Source organism: Podarcis gaigeae (genome assembly GCF_964106915.1).
Source record: "Podarcis gaigeae genome assembly, chromosome: 11".
In the NCBI taxonomy this organism is placed as follows: Eukaryota; Metazoa; Chordata; class Lepidosauria; order Squamata; family Lacertidae; genus Podarcis; species Podarcis gaigeae.
The window spans coordinates 19,964,095-19,974,564 of NC_139687.1; the positions used below are offsets into that span (position 1 = coordinate 19,964,095).

The 10,470-nt window shown below is 42.8% G+C and overlaps 1 long non-coding RNA gene across 1 annotated transcript; it reads left to right on the top strand.

The window, feature by feature from the left end:
- Positions 1-1,970: 1,970 nt before the first annotated feature.
- Positions 1,971-3,461, top strand: LOC310827617. The gene is made up of 2 exons (XR_014556467.1): positions 1,971-2,102; positions 2,176-3,461. It is a non-coding gene; the product is annotated as an uncharacterized lncRNA (long non-coding RNA).
- Positions 3,462-10,470: the final 7,009 nt, after the last annotated feature.

The following is a 10,470-nucleotide window of genomic DNA, read 5'->3' on the forward strand; positions in this document are numbered from 1 at the left end:
AGGCCCAGCCCGGCACGAACAGTTTGATTTGAGATTCATAAAAGAACTGTATTCCTCTGTCCAGAACAATGGCTTGCAATCTCCTTACACCTTGGGCTTGTTTGCCACTATTTTTCAACAAAATTTGATACCAGAGGATGTTAAGCTGTTGGCCCGCACTGTAATGCAGCCTCATCAAATGATTTTGTTTATACAAGCTTGGCACTGGGCCTGCCAACGTCGTGCAGATGGGATTAGGAATAATCTTAATAATGTTGCATTGGCTAATCATCAGGCTGCTTTGGCTGCTGCCGCTGCTGGTGCCGCACCACCGCAACCCCCCGTCATGTTAACCCAAGCTGATGTCCTCGATGGATTAACGGGAGGAGGCAATTTTCTTACTGCTGCCCAACAACTAACTCTCGATCCTCAATATTGGGAGGCCACTACGGCTGCTGCTCAGGAGGCCTTGGCTTCTGTCCCTGATGACAAAACTGAGCGCGATGGCCGATGGGGGAGCGTTAGACAAGGTCCTACAGAGCCCTATGGACAATTTGTCGATCGCTTGTATAACACCCTTAAGCAACAAGTTCAGGACGTAGCAACCCAAGAAGTGCTTGTCCGCCAGCTTGCGTTTGATAATGCGAATGAGGACTGTAAGCAAGCACTACGCCCTTTGATGACAACTCCCAATGTAGCCATTGCAGATATGCTTAAAGCCTGCCAGTCAGTGGGCACTGAGATGCATAGAGCTCGCCTGCTAGCCACGGCTTTGTCCTCCACCATATCCCAAAATCCTGCCAAGGATAAAACCTGTGACCCAGCGCACTCTCCGGTAACCCCACCTCTGGCTTTACCTCACCTCTTTTTGACTCAGGACCTGCGCTTGCCAGTTCCCTTTGTGCCACATCAAGCTAGAGTGTCAGTGGGGGCTGATTTTTCTTCTTCAGCACTGTGCCTTGTTTTTCCATTGTCAGAGGTTTTACTGCAAGGCATTCACCTTGTTCCAGATATTTTACATGGATTACAACAAAATGACCCCTATGTGACTGTATTCTCTGATCGCCCAGCGCATTTGCAATCTGGCTCTCCTATAGCAAAAATCATATGCGTCCCAGGGTTAGCCCAAAACCATGACCCTCTTGTGGCTACTACCTTCTCAGTCACGGAAGAACGCCCAAAGATCCAGATGACCCTTGGGGGCCGCACGATTGACGGGGTCTTGGACACGGGGGCAGACTGTTCTGTGATTGCCATCAAGGATTGGCCCCCCGCCTGGGCCACCGAACCAGTTTCTTCTTCAATGGCCTTGCCTAAAGGAAAGCTTGCAGTGGCAGCCCAGTTAATTGCAGAACAACTCGAAATGGGACATATCGAACCTTCCACCAGCCCGTGGAATACACCCATCTTTGTCATCAGAAAAAAGGCATCTGAGAGATACCGTCTTCTCCAATACCTTCGAATGCCAGTGATGACCTCCCACCTAATCTCAACCCGCACTGCAGCTGGAGACATCGCCACATTGATGTGCCCTGGATGGAGTCACCTTCTACAGCTGTTCCAGTGTTTCCTGGCACGTTTAAAGGCCATCTTCGTCCCTACCACATTGGCTCCCCTTTTCCCTGGGAAGCCACTTCAACCACCAAATATCATTACAGTTTTGCTGCCTCTTGTTTGGGAAGTGAGCCTGGTTTTGAAGGATGCCCTCGCAGGACCGGCATCGCTTGGATTTTACCCCCCAGATCTCTTCTTCTTTTCTCCTCCCTCAGGATTCCTGCCCTATGATGTGTTCCCCTGAGCATGTACAGAAAGCTGTCTTGGAACTATTGTGGACTCTTGGCAGGGGAGGGGGTGAGGGAATTTCAGTGTGTTCCAGTTGTTTCATTCTTGTGCTTTGGCATGGTTCCCGGACAGAAAGCAAGTTGCAATGTGGTTCTTTAGCAGGGCCTGTGAAGACAATGGGCTCTATTCTCTACCTTGTTGCAATATGCTTGGCTAGTGCCTTTTAGCTGCTGAGAGAGAAAAAAAAAAGCTTTGAGAAGCTTTGAGCTTCTTTTGGTGGTGATATTCCGGTATTCCAGTAAATGTTTCATATAAGATTAGCAATAATATGAAGGATAATTGTATAAGTTTACCGCCTGTGCTTCTGTCGCTTGCAAAAATAGTGTCTTATTGTTTTCGTTTCAATCATAATAGCAATAAATTTTTAGGTCATTATCCATATTGTAATTGGACCTATGAGTATTTTAATGGATCTTCTTGTTTTCTTAATGTTACAACCATGAGTGGCAGACCAAAGGTTTTAATTAATAATGTCACAACTTACATGACCTATGAACAACAAGCTGCGTGTAGAGACTTTTATGTTTGGTTCGACTGGATGAGAAAGAGCAGCAGAACTACATGTTTGCTTCAATCTGATTTATGGTTATTTTGTGGCACACGTGCCTACAAAGAAATCCCCTCTGCCTTTTCTGGTACCTGCACGTTAGGTATAGTAGTACCCTTGGTATATAAAATAGATAAGCTCCCAGCGGTCCGTTTGCGTAACAGAAGGGAAGTACTATCACCTATTTCTCAATATACAGGGACGGCCATCTCTAGGTCCCTTCTGCCTTCTTTAGGTGCAGCCATGAATTACCGTGATTTGCATAAATTGGCAAACTGGACAGAAAATTTGTTTAATTCCACCATTTTGGCTTTAAAAATGATTAACAAAGAAATATCAGAAATAAGAAATGTAGTTCTTCAACATCATTATGCTTTAGATGTGATCCTTGCTTCTAAAGGTGGAATTTGTGCCTTAATTCATTCTCATTGCTGCATGTATATAACTGATCAATCAACCAATATCTCTGCTACTATTGATCATATGGAACAAATGATAGCCCATAATCCTTTGAATCCACCTGAAGGTTTTGATCCATGGGAATGGTTGTCTTCTTGGTTACCTAATGGATTATGGTTAAGAAAAATATTATTGATTGTAATTGCATGTGTTGCTGGTTTCATTATGGTGTGTTGTTGCATTCAATGCATACCCTCTTTGATTTCCCAATGCACTGCATGGTGGTACCGACCACGGCCCACCACAGGGATTACAAGAGGAATTTATGTTGCAAAGTGTAGACGTTTAGGCAATGAAGTGTACGAATTGGACTAATGGTCCCTCTTTTCCTCTAATAGTATAAACAAGAAAAGGGGATATGTGGGAAAATGATTGCTTGTACATGAGAGCATAAGCAAGGTTCTTATTGTTACAGGGTGATTTCATAGCTAGAAGCATCCTTGGAGCATGAACAGTGCGTGGACAGCTCGTGCTGTCCTATATGATTGGCTAACGTGGCATGGCCTGATCTAGTGCGAAGGTCCTTATCTGCTTGCTAGAACAAATTGCTTGGCTTGTATTTTGTATCTTTCTGATTTCACACAATAAAAGCTGTGCTGCATGAGCCCTAGGAGCGGCCATATTTCGGAACCTACTATGGTGTGAGACTGATTTTTCCTTGAATGCCGAGCTGCAACTCGACAGCTAACATTCTCCTTTCCCTTCCTCCCCCACAACAAACACTCTGTGAGGTGAGTGGGGCTGAGAGACTTCAAGGAAGTGTGACTGGCCCAAGGTCACCCAGCAGCTGCATGTGGAGGAGCGGAGACGCGAACCTGGTTCCCCAGGATTACGAGACTACCGCTCTTAACCACTACACCACACTGGCTCTCATTTCCTGGACAGGATTTTTTAAACAAACAAACAAACAAACAAACAAACAAACAAACAAACAAGGTGCTTGTGCATCTATCTGTGTATTTAATCAGAATTAAATTTGCAGTATTTAATCAGAATATTGGTTGCAATACATCCGGAATTTTTCAGTCACGTCCAGAATACTGCAGTTGGCAGCAGTGTCTGGGCGGAAATCGGTAAAAAAATGTCGGGGGAAATCCGAACGTATGGCAACCCATGTTGGCAGTGTCGTTTTTGCCGATTTTCCATAAAAATAGCTCAAAAACATCTCAACAACATTTTTGTCTGGATTTTCACTGTTTAAAATATGGGAATCCTGGAATAACAGAACCAAGAAAAGGGGGGGGGGGAGAATGGCAGAGCAAACACAACATGGAACACCTACTAGCACGAACTAGTATGTTCCTCATGTGTAGACTATTCCAATCTAATTTGATTGGAGGGGGGAGTGGATTAACAGCAAAATTGTGTTCAAACGTGAAGAAACCCTGTGACATGCTATACTTTATTTTTAGTCTCATTTTCTAAAAATGTCCAGACATAGTTGTATAGCCTAGATATCCTTGGTTAGGCCATAACATCTTTGTTTTGACATTAGCATCTATGCAATTAGCCCTTCTCTGTTTGAAAGCATAGCTGGTTGAAAATCAGATTACAGGTAATAGATTGGGTTCATAATTTGGATTTTACGATTTATAAATCTCTGACTGAAGAACATCTGCTTGTGGCTGGAGAAGCTGCAGCAGTGGAAAGCAGCGGATGAAGACAAAACCTCAGAAGAACAAAATATGTCACATTCTAACCACACAAAGTAGAGCCATTCATTTCCAAAGGTTAAATCTAGAGGGCAGCATGAGAAGCCCTATTGGCAATCTGGGATATTTTGCAATAGTAACACAGATGCCTCAAATCTTGTGTGGCAGGTTTCCTAAACCAGGCTTTCTGGAAACAAAAATGGCAATAATTACCAAGTTTATGGTCAGTGTAATGTTTAATCTGATTGTGATTTACTGAAGGGTAAAGTATATACACTTGGATAGGCATGCACACATTAAATTTGCTCCACTCTGTTGCTTGATAGCAGTGTGAATACTGCTTCATTAAGAAAAATTAATTTTTCCAGGTGAAAGTAAATGCTGGTTAAACTTATTAAACCTCCTCACATCAAATAAGCAGGTTTAAATGGCCCAGTAAGATGCTTTGAAGTCTTTTCTCCAAGTCTTTTCTCCAAGAGGCTGTGTTAAAAGCATTATGTAAATCAGTTGGCTATTCAGTGGCTGCAAAGTAGCTTTTTGCCTAATTCCCCCTGCATCCACAGTAACCCAGTTGGGCACTCAAAATGGAAACAAATCTAGACACTTACTCATTGGATTTCCTGCTTAAAATATCTCCCTCTATAGTCACAAATGCAAATGAATAATATCTCAAAGATGGGAAAAACCAAGAGAGTTTTTCCAGGAAAAACAGCCTATGGGCAGGGAGGTGCGGGGATGGAACTTGAATCACATGGGATCACTGATCAACATGTGTTGCTGTAAACAACAGAGCTAATTGTAAAAAAAATATGATCTGATTTGAGATAAGCCCTTCCAAAGGATTGTAGTAAGCATTCCTTAAATACATACAGAACTGGAACTTGGCTACCTGATTGCATGTCCACAGACTTCATCTGCCCTTTACGTAGAAGAAAATGTGTAATGTCAAATAATCCATCCTTAAACCACACAAGTTATGCAAGCAGGTTTTTTCTTCCTTTTTTGGTTACTGTTGAACTCACCAGAAACCGTGTTCATCAGTTTTGAATATTGCAATGAATGTTCTGTAACAACCTACAAATAGCCATCTTTTGTCTTGTCTAGTGACCAGGATATTCTCCAACAGACACAAATGGCTGGAATATGTTTCTTCAGATGTCTATGACAATTGGTAACTACTACCAGCCAGGCCACACCTACTATCATGGTAGTTCTGAGTGTGTGTGCATGAAATGGGGGGAAACAGTTTAGAGTACAGGTGGAGGCTATAGTTCAGCAATCGTCTGGAGGACACAGATCTCATAATCTCCTGACCATTAGCCATGCTGACTGAGGCTGAGGGGCTATAGTTCAGCAATCGTCTGGAGGACACAGATCTCATAATCTCCTGACCATTAGCCATGCTGACTGAGGCTGAGGGGCTATAGTTCAGCAATCGTCTGGAGGACACAGATCTCATAATCTCCTGACCATTAGCCATGCTGACTGAAGCTGATGGTAGGCAGAGTCAAACAAACCTCAGTTTCCTCACCACTGGTTTAAAGTGATGACATGTAAGCCAGGAAGGGTGGAGCAGGTCTGAATTTTCAAGCTAGCTTGAAGGCAGCATCAATGGAATGCTTCTTGCTTTGAGGAAAACTGATACATCGTCACTGTCAGCTCCAGCTCAAAGATGCTCAGTACAGCAGGATAAGCTAGAAATTGGCAATGTTTAAATTACAGAGCTAAAGCAGAAAATCTCAAAATCCTGGGCAGAGAAAACAGACTGCACTTGGTGCCGAAAAGGCAGCAGAGGTGATGCCTGATGAACATCTCTGACGATTAAAGAGATGAGACGTTAACATTGAGAAGGCTGTTTATCAGGTTACCATCCACCTCACCTCTGAACCTGCAGAGAGGACCTGCAGAAGGGCTGCTTTGGAAGAAGATCTTAACACCTGGACAGGTTTATGGGGAATAACTTTGAACTGTGCCCAGAAACAGACCTTGGAAATCTGCTATACATTTTATGTGTTCACTATGCATTTGCCCACCTCCTAGGATATTGTAACCCAATTTTGTATGATGGTTCCTGAGATCAAGGAGCAAGTTTTCACCTATGTTTGGAAACAATAGGGTGCCATTTTGAAATTCGAAATGGCACTGATTTTTTTCTAGTTTCTTTGAATTCCCAAGCAAAGTTGGGTCTGAGACTGCTAGTCCCCAATAGATAATAGAGAAGATCTTCCTGCTTTACAATATAGCACTCTTAGTGAAGGTACCTGCCTGATTTTCCATGTTCAATGTGTATGTTTCTGAAAGATCAGAAATGGTAAAAAGGCTAGAAGCTTATACAAGTACTGCACCAGTACTCATCACTCGAGTGGAGAGTACATACTTGTAGTCTAGTTCCTTGTAGCATTCTCAGTTATATAGAGAGAGCCCTCCATGTATACAGCTGTTTGTGTGAGGACTCTGAATGAACACAAGTAAATTGGGGCTGGAATTTAAAGCCACTAATCTATGTGCACAGTATCCTTAGTTGTTGGATGTAACCATGGATACTGAATACATGAATAGAGATAAGGCCTCTAATGACTTTGTGCCATAATGCACATTCCAGATAAATCCAGAGCTTTCATTAGGACTGTGAATGATTCTTTCATGTGCCCTGGAGACTATAGAATCTGGTCTGTGGAACAGTTTTATACAAGGAAATCCAGGCAGCCCACATGTAAGAGCCAAACAAGGCCTAGGTGGTTTAGAAGCGGGAAAGTATGCTTATAGTAACTCTCATAGCTTCTTTGATATGTGTTGCCTTATTTGATGCCATATTTTGATTGCTACTTCTGAGTCAGTAATGGAGAAAGATAAAGGTGTAAGTGAAGCATGGCAAACCAAAGGGTGCTTGTGATAAATTTTAAGCAATAATATTCCACATATTGCCAGCTGTAACCAGAGCAGAAAATTTCCAGAGAAAAATATGGACGCAATTTATGCTGAAGTTTACACTGATTAGTATAAGGGAGCTGTGTGCTTTATGTTCTGCTCAAATTAGTCTCTTTGCAGATGGAAATAAGTTTTCTTACCCAGAGTATAAAATAATACAGTAATGTATAGCGAGGAAAAGAGTTCCGTAAAAGATTTCGACAATATGATTGTAGTGTAATAGAACTCTAGTGACTGGACAGTAGAATCTGGCCCATTCGGGTGAATGAAGCACTGCTCCATCAACCAACCCAGCTTCTTGGGCTTCCTACTTACAACCAGTTTTGTGAGGTAGCACAACCTGTCTGCTTCCTCCTCTCTAGCCTTGCTGTTGTCCATGTGGAACTCAGCAGGGAGAAGGATGGGGACAAAAATAGCTGAGGCTGGATAGCTCAGTTGGTAAAGCATAAGACTCTTAATCTCAAGGATGTAGGTTCAAGCCCCAAGTTGGGTAAAAGATCCCTGCATTGAAGGGGGTCGGACTTAGATGACCCTCATGGTCCCTTCCTATTATCTTGCTTTGGCTCCACCTACTGCTGGTCTCCCTTTCTTCTACCCTACCCATCCAATGAGCACCAGTTACTTCTGAAAGAACTAATAGAGAGCTGGGACACGGGTGGCACCGTGATCTAAACCACAGAGCCTCTTGGGCTTGCAGATCGGAAGGTTGGCTGTTTGAATCCCTGCAACGGAGTGAGCTCCTGTTTCTCTGTCCTAGCTTCTGCCAACCTAGCAGTTAAAAAGCATACCAGTGCAAGTAGATAAATAGGTACCGCTGTGGTGGGAAGGTAAACGGCGTTTCTGTGTGCTCTGGTTTCCGTCATGTTGTGCCAGAAGCGGTTTAGTCATGCTGGCCACATGATCTGGAAAGCTGTCTGTGGACAAATGCTGGCTCCCTTGGCCTGAAGTGAGATGAGCGCCGCACCCCATAGACACCTTTGACTGGACTTAACCATCCAGGGGTCATTTACCTTACCATACCTAATAGGGAGCTAACAGGCACCAGTTGGAGGAACTGCTAAAGGTCAGTTGACTTAAAGATTTCATAAACCTTGAGCCAACAAATACATTCTGAGAAAAAATAAGAAGGGATGAGACTTCTTTAACAGAATGTCTTGGTTGAAGGAGTCCTGTGAGGCAGGGCGGAGAGACGGAAGGAGCCGTTTTCAAGTTGAGGTCATGTTAATATTTCCTTACGTGAAACTTCTTAAAAGCTTTCCTTGCCAGAACATGAAGTTAACTTAACATTTCTGAGGTTTGAATGGGGAACTCTTTGACCACCTGGTGCTGTGTGGGAAAGCCAATTCTGTTACACCCGAGTATTGTTTTCAACTTCAGTTGTAAATGAAACACATAAGGGAATAAACACTGAGAGGAGGCAGTGTGTTTTCCCAGTCTATTTTTCCTTTGTAGCTACTTGGCCAGCATAATAGGATGAATAGAAAAACCCTTCTGGGATATATTTAAATAAGGTTGTATGAGTGGTTGTCATGAATACCTTTCCACTGTGTAAGTCATGCGGCTGAGGTTTTCCAGATCTTCTGTTTACTGGGATTCACTTGGATCCCTTCCCCCTTAAACACCTGCTAGAGTTACAAAGCACAGCATATTTCATTAGTTGTTTTAATTTTTTGAAGTAAAGAAAATTAGACAACTATGCAAACCATGCCATGATTATTGCATATCCTCCAACATTTCTCTGATGAAAAGACATCCTATTCCATTATTATTATTATTATTATTATTATTATTATTATTATTATTTATACCCCACCTGACTGGGTTGCCACTCTGAGTGGCTTTCAACATAATAAAACATTAAAAATTTAAAAAACCAAAAACGTCCCTATACTGGGTTGCCTTCAGTTGGCTCGGGGGTTGGATAATTCCATACCCTCCAACATTTCTCTGATGAAAATAGGGGCATCCTACCATACCCTACAACATTTCTGCAATGAAAATAGGGACGTCCTAAGGGAAAGAGGGACATTCTGGGATCAAATCAGAAACCGGGACAGCTTCTGTAAATCCAGGACTGTCCTTGGAAAATAGGGACACTTGGAGGGTCTGTTATTGGTACAGACTAAGGAACAAATGGACTTTTCCTTCTAATGGAGCCGCCCAGAGTGGCTGAGGAAATTCTGTCAGATGGGTGGCACTCTCAGGCCAGTCTTCTTCATGGGTCCTGCTCCTCACTCTCCTTGTTGAACCCTGATAATGCTTTTTCTTGCCTGGAGGGAGAAATATGTGTATCTGCTGAAACCACTGGAATTCTGTGGTTGGAATATAGCCTACTCAGCAAAGGTTAAGAACCAGATTCATTGTCAATTTTTTCCTACTTACTGGTGTTGCAGCAGGCATAAAGGTTAAAGGTATACACACATTTTTGAATGGATGCACATCCTGAAACCCCTCGCAAAATGTTCTGTTCCTTTCAGGAGAGTGGGTTACATATATGTGTGTTCAGACATGCACCTTGTAACACTGCATAGCTGAAAACAGAACTTGCACATCTGAGAAGCATTCTGTCCCTTTGGGGCCATTAACATAACATGGGTCAGAAAGAATCTTTCATCTACACATGGTAAAGAGCCAATCACCATGAGACCTGATTCATAGGGCAAGCATATCTATGTTACCAGAGGGTAACGGAGAAAGCGAAGCAATTGCGTTGGTTACTAGTGAGTCTGATTATCTGAAGTTTTATTTATTTATAATTTATTTCCAATCTGGAAAGGCTGAGTCCAAGTCCCACTCAGCCTATAGGACATAAGCTCTGGAGAGGACTAGTGGTTCTCGGTCTCTACTTGTTGCCCATTGGCAAAATGGGAATGACAAGGACATTTACATTAAAAAAAAACCCTGCCAGTTAAGCCATGGTATTTGAAAATGAAGAGTTAATTAGTCAGGCTGCACTCCTAATCCCACTTACCTGGGAGTCAACTCCATTGAACTTAATAGGACCTACTTCTGGGTAGACATGATTGGGATTGCATTGTTAGTTCAATGGGCATCAGGAGAAGT